The sequence below is a fragment of the Aythya ferina genome, assembly GCF_964211825.1.
Source record: "Aythya ferina genome assembly, chromosome: 3".
NCBI lineage: Eukaryota > Metazoa > Chordata > Aves > Anseriformes > Anatidae > Aythya > Aythya ferina.
Genome location: NC_140298.1, coordinates 37,820,639 through 37,834,301, shown reverse-complemented (window position 1 = coordinate 37,834,301; position 13,663 = coordinate 37,820,639). Strand labels below are relative to the sequence as shown.

General features: G+C 36.4%; 1 protein-coding gene and 1 long non-coding RNA gene across 3 annotated transcripts in view; one reads left to right on the top strand and one right to left on the bottom strand.

Annotated features, from left to right (window-relative positions):
* The window catches only part of PRKCE (protein kinase C epsilon), a 298,000-nt gene that overhangs the window by 114,601 nt on the left and 169,736 nt on the right, over window positions 1-13,663 (top strand). The gene's annotated exons all lie outside the window — the stretch shown is intronic.
* On the bottom strand, window positions 239-12,152 carry LOC311434620. Its single transcript, XR_014691605.1, has 3 exons — window positions 11,579-12,152; window positions 3,294-3,367; window positions 239-1,221 (listed from the first exon to the last, which is right to left on the bottom strand). It is a non-coding gene; the product is annotated as an uncharacterized lncRNA (long non-coding RNA).

Below are 13,663 nucleotides of genomic sequence, written 5' to 3'. Positions count from 1 at the left end.
ATCATTCAGCTGGAAAGTACCATCATTATTTCTTAGGTAATAGCCTGAATTTCAAACTCTTAGACTTCTTAAAAATAATAAGCAGATGTACTAAAAAGACAGGCGCATTAACTGTACTCATTTGCCACGGGATCTTAAATCATTTCAGTCTTTTTGCACTTTATATTTAGGGAGGGTGAACAATACTCAAAAGCCATGGTGCATAATTCGGAATTTCACTCAAGATAAAGCATCTGAAGAAAGTTAATAAAATCTTTATTCCATAAATCAGCAAAATTTATACTTGCTCTTGTTTTGGGAGAATACACATGAAGTAGAGTGAGAGTCCCAATAATTAGAGATTCAAATGAGAGTAATAAAAACACTACTCATGGAAAAGCCTTGTTGATATTGAATGTGGCCACCATCAAGAGGGACTTTTGGTCTCTGTTTTACTACTGGACACTTGCTACCATTAAATATGTGTATTTCTTTCTCCTTTTCACTAGTAATCCTGTCTATGCTGTGGGGGAATAAAACAATAATTTGAGTACTTTTATAAGCAAGCATTACTAGGTTAAATAAATACACAGCTAAAAATATTTTACATTAAAAGTAGGTAACAGAGCTGCAGATAAAAGAGCAGTAGTCCTGGCATTGGTCAGAAGCTTTGTTGCCTGGTTCTGCATGTTACATTTGCGTAGTCAGAAACCTTTTTCTTATTTCTGTAACAGCAGCTGAGCTCATAATTTGGTAGGCTCTGTCTGTGATGGATCTTCAAGGCGTATGGTTCACTAAATGTGGATTGCATAATGCCAAAGTCGAATGCATTGGAACATCATTATTCCAGACTACAGTGGTTGTGGGTTTTTGTTGTTGTTTGTTTTTTCCTTTAGGGATTTTTCTAACCATAACATACTCTTGGAAATGCCTCTGCCAAGTGATCTGCTCATTGGTAGGAATACTGTATTTATTCTTGTAGTACCATCAGAATGCAGTATGATTTTATATACTTGCAAATGTTGCTTGTTTCTCCTTCCTCAAACCTCCTCACCTTCCTGCTGAAGTAATTTGGCTGAAAGAATAGAAATACTCTGGTAAATGGTTGTTGTCTGTAATAGGAGTTATTAGAATTATGAGGTAAAGCTTTCAGTGCAGTTTGTTTTCAATTGGTTCCTTTATCCCTTCAGAGTCTGTTCTTTCCTTTTCTCTGCTACAGCCTTTTTCATTGATGCTTTATACCTGTGAAGGAAAAAATAATAATGTTTTGCCACTGTCATTCAGCAGTCAAAAGCAGTCTCTGCACATAAAAATGACTGAATAGAGCGTCTGTGTGTTACTTGGAAGCTTAGTTGTTTTGTTTGTTTTTCTAAGAAAACATAAGAGAAAGCAAGATGCAAGGCTAGACAAAGAAAATCAAGTCCTTTCATTGTCTCTGTGGATTTTTGTAGTGACTATACTAAGGAAGGTACTGAAAGCTGTGACTGAAACAGAGGTAAATACTCTGATTTAAATGTTGCCCGGTCCTTTGTCTTTTTTTTTTTCATGCTACGACTTCATTTGCTTTCATTATTTCTGCCAGTTTTCTCCTTAAAAATGAATATCGGGGAAAAAGTAAAACAGATTTTAATCTCCAGAAACAACTTTAATAAGTGAACTGGCTGATAAGTTGCAGTTGCAGCTATTGCATATAGTATAGGTCCTAAATTTCCCCCAACACACATTAAACTTAACCATTACTAAATAGAGAAACAGCATTAGAATCTAGGACAAAATATTCCACCAAACCAAATCTGAGTTTTATTGACTCCAGTTTGCACCAGTGTGGCTCCCTCCTCCAAGATACAGCGGAAAGAAAAAACTCATTTATAAAACACTATTGTAAAGGAGACCAATATATACTCCCTTTCTGCTTACTTCTCTGTTTATAACTCCCAGATCAGTACCAGTAAACTGTATCTTTCCCGACAATTCCTAAGCATATGCTTTTCTTCTTTATTGGACTCGTTTTTTTTTTTGTTGTTTTGTTTTTTAATTTAATGTATTTTTTCTGTTTGTTTCGCTTTTAACTTCTTCGTCCCATCATTTTGGAAATCTGCTCTTCTGTGAATGATACGATTTAAAGGAAACATCTTCCATCACAATTCACAAATTTCCCACAGTAAATAAAAGTAACCAAGGGTGTTGGTTCACCTCTGACAAAAATACTGGGGGCAGTTGTATTTGTCTCTTTTCGGAGCAGCGTAATTGTTTACATCTGCACAGCAATATCATAAAGCAAGAAAGAACTAGAAGGGAAGAAATAACTTATTTTCCCATTTAAACTCCCAGTGAAACTTTGTGAATGTATAATCACTTTCAGACTTTGGTCAGGGTGCTTAAAAATCTAGTCCAGTCTTTATTAAAAGTATGATGCAGTCTATAACTGTTGTATGACAAAGAACTGAAGCTATCCTTTTTGGTTTTGGTGGTTTGGTTTGTTTGTTTGGTTGGGTGGTTTTGTTTGTTTGTTTTTAAATTGTGCCAGTTTAACAGTACAGTTCTGCTGGTAAGGACTTTATCTGGAGCTTGAAGGAAGGAAGAAACTTTTGGATTCAGGGGTCAGGCTATTAAGACCAGCTTTGAGGCTTTCCCTCAGTGGTGAGTTTTTAGCTTTACAAACATAGTGCTGGGCATTTCAGTTGATTAAGTGGACACACACCTACCTCCACATATTCAATATTATATTTAATATTATATTCAGACGTAGAGGCCACAAATACTTAAGGGTTTTGTAAATCTATGTGAGAATCACATAGGGCACATACTGAAGGGGAAAAAAAAAAAAAAAAAGGAAGCAAAAGATCTTATTAACTGGAAATGCAGTAAGCAAAATTTAAATAGTGAATGCTTTTGAACTGCAGCAATATGAGTTTAAATGTCTGATTTACTTTGGTGTTAGTGCAGCACGTAGGCTAAATACCTTTTTAAATTTACTTTCAAGTGCTTTAAAGTATTCCTGAAGAAAAATAAAGCAAAAACTTAAAAAGAATTCCAAGTGTTCTTAGAACACTTGTGCACTTGTGTGCATTCTACAATTACAACAATTTTTGCTAATATCTATGAGAGCAGATATTTGTTTTAGAGCATTCTGTTTTCATGTGTCTACAAATTTCTGAGTGCATAGAAATTTTGTAGTTGTTATATTGAATACACTTCCAGGCTGGTTCAAGTTTAGTCCTTCAGACAAGATAATACTCTCAGTGTGTGTAATGGAATCACTGATGAAACCATTTTATAATAATGTTCTTGAGGGCAGGATTGTTTGGTCAAACCTCATCACTGGAGCAATTCGTATATCTGCCATCTTGACTTCCGGCAAGATTCTTCTGTGCGTCAGCAGACTTCTCTGGAAAATAAGAGTACTTATGACTATTGTGCTGAGAGGGTAATGTTAATAAGTGAAAGTTATTCTTGGGAGAAAAAGCTTTGTAAATGCTGGAAAAGAACTTGAGATTTAGATTCATATCTTGTTTTCAATTAACTGCCTACTCTTCATTGAAAGAGTAGAGAAAGTACACTCAGTGTGATGTAATGCACTTACACTTATTAAGATACAATTTATCCCTGTTTCAGAATCCTAAATGAACTTTGAGGCTTTTGTCTTTTAAGAATCCATTAATAAACTCTTTGCTGGCTGCAGTTACTAAGTTCTAATCAGGATTCCTTACTCAAATTTCATTCTTGAGACATTTTACTGAAACTAATCATTTTAATTTGTGTAAAAATACAGCAGTTATTTGTTAGAATGACAGAATGGTTTGGGCTGGAAGGGACCTAAAAGACCATCCAGTTCCAACCCCTTTCCATGGGCAGGGACACCTTCCACCAGACCATGTTGCCCAAAGCCCTATCCAGCCTGGCCTTGAGCACTTCCAGGGATCCACACCTTCTCTAGGCAACCTGTGCCAGTGCCTCACCATCCTCTGAGTGAAGAATTTTTTCCTCATATCTAATCTAAATCAGCTCTCTACAAAATTGACCATAATAAATAGATTTTTGTCTTTCAATGTGTTGTGCTGGTAACCTAATTCAGAATGGATCTTACGGGAGGGGGATGTTGAGGAGTGAAAAAAAAAAGTCCCCAAAGTATCTACTGATTGCTTTCAGAATTTGAAGATTAAAAAAGTTGAATTATAGGTTTAAAAGAAGCTGTCATCCCTAGTCTTTCTTATTAGAGAGCATAAATTACATGTGCTTAGGAAAGTTAGGTATCTAACATGCATAAGATAAATTTTACTAGTTCATTTATTCTTCTCGGGATGCAATCAGTATCAGAAATCATTTTTCTTGTTTTAAGGTACGACTTTTGAGGGTTTGATTGTGTTTCTGTCAGAATAATGGATGCATTACAGAAAATAATTTAGCTTCTCTTAGATTAAGCATTTTCCTTATATGTGCTTAAGTGTTTGACTAAGTTGTATAATGAAAGTATATCTTGTTCTTCAATAATTTTTCCTTTTTTTTTTTTTTTTTTTTGAGTTAGAGGAGTGGGGGGAGACATCATATACTCAGTAGTATCTTGTTGGATGCCTTCTCTGTAATTCTGTAGGCTCGCAGATTTTCCATCTAAGATTGCCAAGCTGTTTGGCATATTGGGATGTGATCCAGCTTTTTGTGTCTCTGTTTCTTTGCAGCATCACAGTCCTCATTACTTACAGATTTCTAACTCGCATTGCTCCAGAAAGGCTGGCTTGGGATATATTATCAAAGAGCACGGGCCACTTTTCAGACTTTCCATGTATCCTGGGCCTCAAGAAGAATCATTGCTATTCCTTGCATGAGCCAGACTGATCACTTGGATCGTAGGGCACACAGTTTGCCTTACAAACTGAGAATGGCAAATCGGTGAAAGATTCAGAGTTGGAAATACACACACCTTGCTTCTGTGCCAGTCTTGCTACACATAAACTACGGAAAGTATCGGAGCATTTCATTTCATTACTACTGACTTTGGAGAAGGAAGGCTTTAAGACTCCTGAGGTCATTGGCAACTAACCCTGTGAACACCTGGTGCAATTAGTAGTGTCCAGTATATTCTACACTGGTTTCTGTGATGTATTAGTATTTTTCTAGGGAAGGAGACCTATTTTAATGTATAGTAAGAGTAACAGAAGCAGTTTCCCTTTACTGTTTATACAGCAGATGTACAGGCTATAAAAATTGTATTTGAGGACTCACATCTTCATTACTTTTAACCGTACGTGATATCAGATGAAATTTTGTTATCAAGCTCTTTTTTGAGTTGCAAATACCACATGCTGTTCAAGTCCTAGCTATCACATCGTTGTGTTTACATAATAGTCTCACAATGAATGATTCCCTCTAGCAATACCACTGCTGCTAAAGTTACCAGCATTAAAGGAGTGCACAAAAGGCTCCAAATGGATTTGGTATAGCACAGGTGAAACTGAAATCATTGCAGCATTTCTGGTCAGAGAAAATTTGGATAACATGAGGCATGCAGTATTTCTTCTGTGGTTTTAATGAAGCCAACTCAGTTCCACTGGAACATTTTTACATCAGTAAGAGATTTGGAAGAGAACATGGAAAGAGTCCAACCTTCCAGTTTCATACCTACACTAAAAAGACTAAGAAAATAATCTGTCTTTTAAACATCTGGAACCTATTTCTTGAGTTTGCTGGGTTTGATGTTGAGTTTTCTTTTTATTCATTCTTGTGCTCTGTATTCCTAGGAGACATATGGTTGGGTTTTTTATGAATTAGAAAAAGGAAGTTTCTCTTAAGGATTACTTGTTATTAGAATAAAGTTAAATAATGGCATTGTTAAATTCAGTAGGATCTAAATTTTATTAGTAGTTTCCTATTTTTATAGCACCCAACTAAATCTTCTCATTCTTTTCCATTCTAGTCTTGATTCCTCAAACAACAGTTGAGGACTGACTTCATAGGTTGGGATACGTTCATCACAGATGAGCTGAATTTAAAGTGCAGTATTAAAGATTAGGTAATTCCTGTTGGAATTGATTCTCCTACATTGTTCTTAATACATATATATATACATGTATATATATATGTCAGTTCTTAATACTGATATATATATATATCAGTATATGTGTGTGTGTATATATATATATATACATACACATACATTTACTTTCACTTTTGTGTTGATATATAATCAGCACCATTTTAGAAGGTCTTTTCTAGGAAACGGGCACAAAACATCAGAAATTGTGATGAAGGGAAGTTAAAAAAAAATAAAAATCTTCATTACCATTTTAAAAAAGATTTGCTTCCCTTCAGCAATGTCTGTGTAAGCATGGCTCTATCTAAGTCAGTTGCAAAATGTCAAAATTTTTCATATTCACATCAACAAGAGTCTGATTATTTTCAGGTTTTGTTTTTCTTATCACTAGTTTAGAAGCACTACACTTTGATAACGTGATACCATCATTAGGTGTTAAAAGGTAGTGCTGAAGAACTCTATAATGGATAAGTAAGCCACACTATCAGTATTTTCATAAACTTGGCTTAGTCTAGTATGTCCGTGGGACATCATCTCTCTTTTTTCACTTGGTTAGTAGCTATTCCTGGTAGCTCCCAGAGAAGCCAATGGAGAAGTTGTAGTATTTAGATAAAAATAGTCTCCTGAGGCAAGTGTCTCTCTGTAGAAAACAGTGTGGATCTAAGGTTTTTCTTCATTTTGTTCATTAGTTGCACTGGGATGTAGCTACCTGTCTCATTTAGGTTCTTTTCAAAATTCCATAACTTTTCAAAATCCCTAAACTTTACTCTGTCCCATGGTTTTCAGCTTATGCAGGGTTTGATTATGCACAGCTCTTTGCGCTAGTTCATGAGCAGTGTCTTCTCCTGCTCTGAATGCTAAACCAAACAAAGCTTGCTTTATGCTTTGTTACAATGGGAGGAAGAGAGCAGATGACCATTAATCCTGGTGTTTGAATTTGCAGCTAAGAATCAAAGTCAAGCTTCTTTTGCTCCTTGTTAGTGTAAGGTCTGATTGAATTCATTGTCTTGGTGACTGCTCTGTTACTGCCTTCACTCACTTCCTGCTGCGCTGCTTATCCAGTCCCGAAGTGCGTTACTTCCCCTTCCACTTCCTGCCAGCTTCATTTCCAGAAGTGCAAAGCAGCCAAAGTCTGAAGTCGCTGCCCAGGCAGAACTGATTCTTGCTTGGATATTGGTATTTGGAGCTGTAATTTCCTGTAAATCCTTCCTTGCAGATATCTTTAAAGCTTGCTATAGTTACAATAAATAAGAGCAGTTACAGGTAAGATAGAATCAGTTGAACAGCACAGTGGATTTTCCTCCTTGATTTAACTTGGAAATGCTGCTGAAATGTGTAATTGACTGCTGTGAGGTGAAGTAATTATTCTGCAGTAGCAGTGAAATGATTGCTCTCTATTTAGAGAGTTCATTATTATCAAAATAAACTATTTCAAATTGTATTATTTCTATTTTTAAAACAAATTTTAGGGATGAATTAATCTGCTTTTATAGGCATAGAGTTGCCAATCCAGTATACCACTCATTGTACATTTTGAATTTGAGAAGACAACCAGTATGCATTTGAAAAACAGAATAAATAGGAGATAATCTCCCATTGTTAAAAGACTATTCAGTTTAGTAAAACAAAATTAATCATAGAAAAAGATAATCTAAAATATTTTTAAAATATTTTTCTAAGCTGGTCCCATGAGTCCGAAGCAGAGTAATTACTTACAAACTTTGAGGTAGATGATGCGACAAAAAGTTGTGTCTCAGTTGTACACTGTGTGCATTTACCAAATCTAGGTAGTAGATTTTTCTGTCCATGAGAAAGATGCAAAGTAAAATAATACCCATTTAGAAATAAGAAATAAATGTAGGTATCTCCAGTAAATAAATAGCAGATATTTTTGTAGTTTAAACAATAAACTATCCTTGAAAAACTTCTTGAGTGCCTGGAGAATGTTAATAGTTTTGTTATGTTCCATCAGAAAAACAAGTAGTTCCACCATGGTTTTATTGAACACATTAATAAGCAATAATGTTTACAACAGTATTTTTATATTTATTTATATTGATGTGGCGTGCATCCTTTTTCTGTTCAAATCGCTGAAGTCACGGTTGTGATTCCAGACTATCATTGTGCGTGTCTGGAATCTTCCTAGGGATAACAAATTGTGGCACCGAACTGGAACAAGGTAGAGTCCACAAAGTAGCCCATTACTACTGTGGTTGGCTTTAAGTTGTTTTGTCAGTGCTAGCTGATACCACAACGTCAGAGCGTTGTGGTCTCAGCTAAATATCTGCGCCCATCTCAGATCTTCATTTGTCACCAAGCTGCCCCCACCACATTCATATTCATATGAATGAAGAACATCTAAGCAACTTATGTCCATCTTGTATTTCCATCACAGTTGGTGACAAACCTCCAAAAAAGCACTTAATTTATTTGAATAATACCACTATTTTTTATTGGCTTTTACTTCCACTTTCTGTTTACGGTAATTCTTATATTATGTGTTGCAAAGGCACAGAAATAAGCTACATGAAAACTAAATAAAAAGCCAAAAGACAGCTAAGGGTTTCTGCGAGTCTGGAGTATGACAAGCTAGTTAAAATTTAAGCAGCAAATGACTCTGCAGCAAAACATAATGTACATATTTGTAAAGCTTTTTCAGTATTTTATCAACATCCCATATCTGAAGTATGAAAAAAGCAGTTTTACAAATAAGCTGCAAGACAGTAGGTAATTAAAATTAAAGCCTAGAATGTATTATATAAACCATGATCATGACACGATGGTGTTATTCCTTCTGCTGCTATTGTTGATGTCCTTTATATGGAAAACAGCCTGAGATTTCCTGCATACAGTAATAGCTGTATTTATATGACATTTCTTATCTTCAGAGAATGCTATATAGGTAGCATAAGTTAGCTTTACACATCTTCAGAAGATGCATTTTTACAGGGGGGAACTGAGGCAGAGATGCTTTCATTCCTCTGGAGTGGGAGCGTTACAGGTGAGTGAGGTGTGAGTGAATGCAGGACTTGGGAAGCTGCCCCAGCAAAAAGGTATTTGTGGCTTTGGGCATGTCATCGCTTTACACCTCTGTTCTGTCTGCATGTGTGAACATTATTATTCCATAGTACTGCCAGGGATAAGATACATGAAAACCTGTGAATTGGGCAGATGGGGTTGCAAAGACACTGGAACACGTTGAAGCTGAGATCAATTCTTGTGATGTCCATGCTGCCAGCCCTAAACTCAGGTGGTCAGGCAGTATTTTGGCTGGTACCCAGCGGTAGTTTTTTTAATACTTTTGTTATCAAGAAAGCTCTTTTCTGGAAGGAAATATCATTAGAAACTTCAATTTTATTCATTTTTTCCATTTCAGTACTCCTGAGCCTTTTGAGTACTTTCAGTACTTTTCTAGCAAAGGCCTTTATTTTTCCCCTTGCCCGCCAAGCTGTGGGCAGACCTCCGAGGCAATTCCTTTCTGGGAGCCAGGCACTGGAGCTTGGGACTCTACAGGGTGGGTGTCATCTACACTCTCTTCATTATAATCTCAAATGAAAACTTCTGGATAATCTGTAACCAAGGTACAGTGACTTTAAAATTGAATTTCTGAATTGCATACCTAGATGAAATAAACGCACATCTAATCATTCTGTCAGTTGAGAGGAAAAGCTATTGGTCCAGATTCTGTTTTGCTCTACTTCCTTTTCCTGTTAGCTGTTGACAAAGGCTGAGACAAAGATCTGGCTCTCAGACTTTTTTCCCTGGGATCAGCAGTAGGCAGCTTTTCCAGTGTTTCTATTAACACTTTGTCTCTTCAGAGGCACATTAAGAATCTACATTATGCTGTACTTGTGACCTCCTTGAGAAGAAAATCAAGATTTGGATGTCAATTTGGATGTAATATTGACAGGGAAATAATTCATTTTAAAGCTATTGAATTACGACCACATCTCTTCTCAGGATCCAGCACTGTGCTCCTTATGCACAAAGGGCAGGTGGGGTTGCTGACATATAGGTTGCAAATCAGATTCTTTATCCTATGTCTCACCTGTGTGACATAAATAGAGAAGAACCAGCGGCTTAATGAAAGGGTGCTAATTAGTTGTGTTGGTTTTTTTTTGTTTGGTTGTTTTTAAATGAAATATTCCACATTACCAATTTCACGTAGAGCATCAAATCACCTCGCTCCTGCCAAGTCTTTTATCCTTATGCTAGTCACTGTAATATAAGACACAGTGCAATTTCCACACTACATTACCTGAAAACTCTCGAAGAAGAAAGCAGTTGATTATGAAAATAGCTGCAACATCCTTTCAAGCTGCAGAAGGTCATGTTTGAAATGGGCACCATATGTGCTTTTAAGGAGGCAGAAAGGTGATTCTTCAGGCCTATGCTCGACTGCTCCTTATCTCCTTTTGTGAGAGGACTTCAACTGATTAGGATTCGTCCATGGCACATTATAAGAATATACATTTATAGAAGAAAACAAGAAGAAAGTGCTTTAGGTTCTGGAAGAAGTACTTCTAGAAGTGAAAATCCTTGCAGCAGTTTGTTCAGCTTTTGTTATTCATAATTTATACACTGTTAATGTTTAGTTCAAAGCATTTCAACACAATGCTTTCACCTAAACAAAGTTACATTCATTAATAGTACAGAGAATGGATTTTGATTTGTAATTGATTAACTGTCTTAATGTGTTTGCATCAATTGAGAAATGCACTAGCACAAGCAAAAGCACAATATTGCTCCGAGTAATTTTCCAGCCCTTTGTGTTTCAGTGGCTGGATGGCATTTAAGGTAACTATGCAATGTAACGGATGCTGATTTCATCCTATATTGCTGTCATGGTAATGACTAATAGTGCTGATAAAAGGCAGTTGAGCATTTGCCTAGGGCATGGAAAACTGACTCTCGGGGGGAAACTGTGCCGTGATGTCAACGCTGCTTGCAATGCATGGCTTCCATCATGGCTCTGTTTGTCCTGTCTTGAAATAGTCCTTGCTATTATGCACAACACCCGCTCCGATACGCAGGCAAAATCTCTGCTCTGCCTTGCTGTGTTAAATTACAGTCAGTACTATTAAAAAAAAAAAATAACAAAAATAATAATAAAAAAGGCAAAATCCTATGATTTAAAAAAAAATAATAGATATTTCTGCTTTTGATAATTGTGGGAATACTTGGGTGGCCTACATGGAATCAGTTGGTGGTCTAGCTCCAGTTCCTCATGGATACCTCAAAAACAAACAAAAAACCCCTTTGTTATAAACAATGCTCTTGCTGATACACTCAGCCTGGAACAGAACTGAGCTGTTGAGGAGCAAAATGCTCGACCTTTAGATATAACTTCTGCTGGAACACTGTCCATGTTGGTAGGGAAAATTGCATGCTGCTCACTGTGTTATTTTGTTACTGGATTTCAGTTTCCTTAAATCATTTTGCGGATACAGTGTAAGCAGGGAGTTCCATCCACTGTTTCCTGATTTCTGAGAAAGTTGAGAAAGTTAGCAGTACAAAGTTGGTTTTGGTTACTTATTTAATTTCTTGAAAAGTAATTTCATTATGTCTTACCTTTAGGCATGCAGTATACTTAAATCCAAAAAGATTTCTCGCCTTAGTGCATACCGATTTAACTAAGAATTGGTAAATCTTATGAGACTTGTGATTCTGCATATCAGGCTCTGTTTTTGCAGCTCAGAGTGCTCTTCAGTGTCGGTCGAAAGGCGGGAATGGAGCGCTTCACTCCCTAACATTGTCTCCTCCTGGGTGTGGCTGAGGAAATGAGGTTCTGCTTGACGGGAGCCAGATAAATGCATTGGCTTCTTGGTGAGAAACTGAAAGCTCCCACAGACAACACCGAGATTTTACCCAACTAAATACAATTATAGATGGAGAAGATGCATTTTTTTGATTGGTTATTATTGATATCTGCAGATAAAGCTGTCACTTCCTTCCACTATGAAATATGTTCTTTAAAGAACAGCAATAATAGCAAAAGCAAATGTAATAATTTTCAATTTGATTTTCTCTGTCTATAATGAATTAAAAAAAAAAAAAAAAAAAGTAAGAAAATGACACACTATATTAAAAGCAGGTATTTTTTGTATATTTATTATTACTGTTTAAATTATTGCTTAAAAATCAAGTTGGACGTAAATAAGAAGAAGGGAAAAAAAAAAAAAAAACAATACTATAAACCTTGAGCTTCTAGGTGTTGTATGAAAATTACTAATTTGCCAAGAAGTCAGAAGGTGATATTATATCTGGGTCACATCAGTGTTGTTATAGCAACCTATTTCACGATTTGTCAAATAAATTCAGTATGCATAGGAAGGTGTTAATGTAAGTCTACAAATGGTTATATTATACCCATGTCTCTTGGAAGGATGCCTTGGGGCTGAGGGTCTTCTTTAGAAACTATGACTAATTTTTCTAATTCCAAATGGCAATATTAGTAATTTAGACTGATGCCTGTTGAATTTTAAAATAGTTTCTGTTACTTGGTTAACACATGGATCTCTACCTTAATAAGTCCGTATTTAGCTTCTTTTCAGATTCTGTTTCTTGAGAAAAAGTATTGCAGAAGTGTTATTCAGAATAAGTATGCTTAGATGGTGGCCAACTGTTGATTTTTGTTTTTTTTTTTTCTGTGAGTTTCAGAAAGAAAAAAAACACAGAAGTGATGCATAGCAGAATTGGTAGATGATACAAAATATACTTAAGACAGGCAACAAAGAAAGTACAAGTTTTCTGTTGTGAAATAGTATGATTCTTATATGTCTGAAGTTTCAGAAACTGCAGAATAATGTGAATAATATTATTTTGCACTTACATCCAGAGGCTCTGTTTATCTGTGGTCCCCATCTGAACTTGTTGAAGTGAGTAGGAATGCAGCAGATGGCCTGGTTTCAGTGTCTACATTTCACATACAGAGGTCTCTCTAGACAACTGTATGCAAACAGCTGTGCAGCAGGAGAGAACACAAAGTATTCACCCAAGCCTTTGTATCTGTCGTAAATCTAAGCGTGTTTCACATTTTTTTTGTGTTTTGAAAGATGCCGATTCTCTGTAGCGCAGTAATTTCCTGGTGCTGTGTGCCCTCTCATGTTTGACTGAGCACCTTTCCTGTGCAGTAACACTTGCAGCGTTCAAATACTTGCTGAGCATTATAACCGAGAGGAGTTTCACATTGGAGGATGTTTTACTTTAAACAAACCATTCATGTTTCTGCTTCTGTTGTTTCCCAGTATTCTGCAAACCAGGAATCAGGAATGGGAGGCGCCCTGGCTGAGCAGTCATGCAGCCCAAAGTCTGCACGCTTCCTCTTTGCTCTCTTCAAGACCTCCACAATAAGTCCAGAGCAAATTCCAGTGTTGCTTGACTGACGTCTTCCCCCATGCATCTTCAGCAAGGGATCGCTGTGATGAAGCTTAATAGAATTATTATCAGGATGTTGCAAGGCTTCCTGTGTTACCCAAAGACAATTTTAGCATTATCTAAAAAAATTCTCAATGACAGTGGAATTTAGGAGTAGTGAAAGGGGAAGCGTAAGTGGAAAAGGTGTAAGCCTTTTCCATCCACTCTTACACCACATGCAGATTCTTTAAATGTTTAGTCTGTTGGCTTTCTCATTTATATCTCTATTTTCCCTCAGTT